Source organism: Clinocottus analis, unplaced genomic scaffold (genome assembly GCF_023055335.1).
Source record: "Clinocottus analis isolate CAN_PGR_092001 unplaced genomic scaffold, fCliAna1.0.p SCAF_22, whole genome shotgun sequence".
Taxonomy (NCBI): domain Eukaryota; kingdom Metazoa; phylum Chordata; class Actinopteri; order Perciformes; family Cottidae; genus Clinocottus; species Clinocottus analis.
Window position 1 is genome coordinate 1,357,093 of NW_027175954.1, and position 290 is coordinate 1,357,382.

Here is a 290-nt window from a genome sequence, read left to right on the forward strand (position 1 = left end):
TGTGTCTCGACTGTCTTCTCTGTTTCGGAGCAGACAGGTGAGGGGTTTTATTTATTTTTCACCTTGTTTTTTTTTCACATTTAATTTGTCCTGAGAGAAAACAAGTTTTATTCTCTTTCACATCCTTTCCCACGATGGCTCAAATAGAGCTAATGGTCTGTAAGACACCACCACAGTGGCTGAAAATAAGCAATAGTTACTGCAAATAAACAAGAGTAGCTTACTGACTAATGCAATCACACCTCTAACCACACAGAAGTGTTACCGCAGCACAACTACCTCCAACCCAA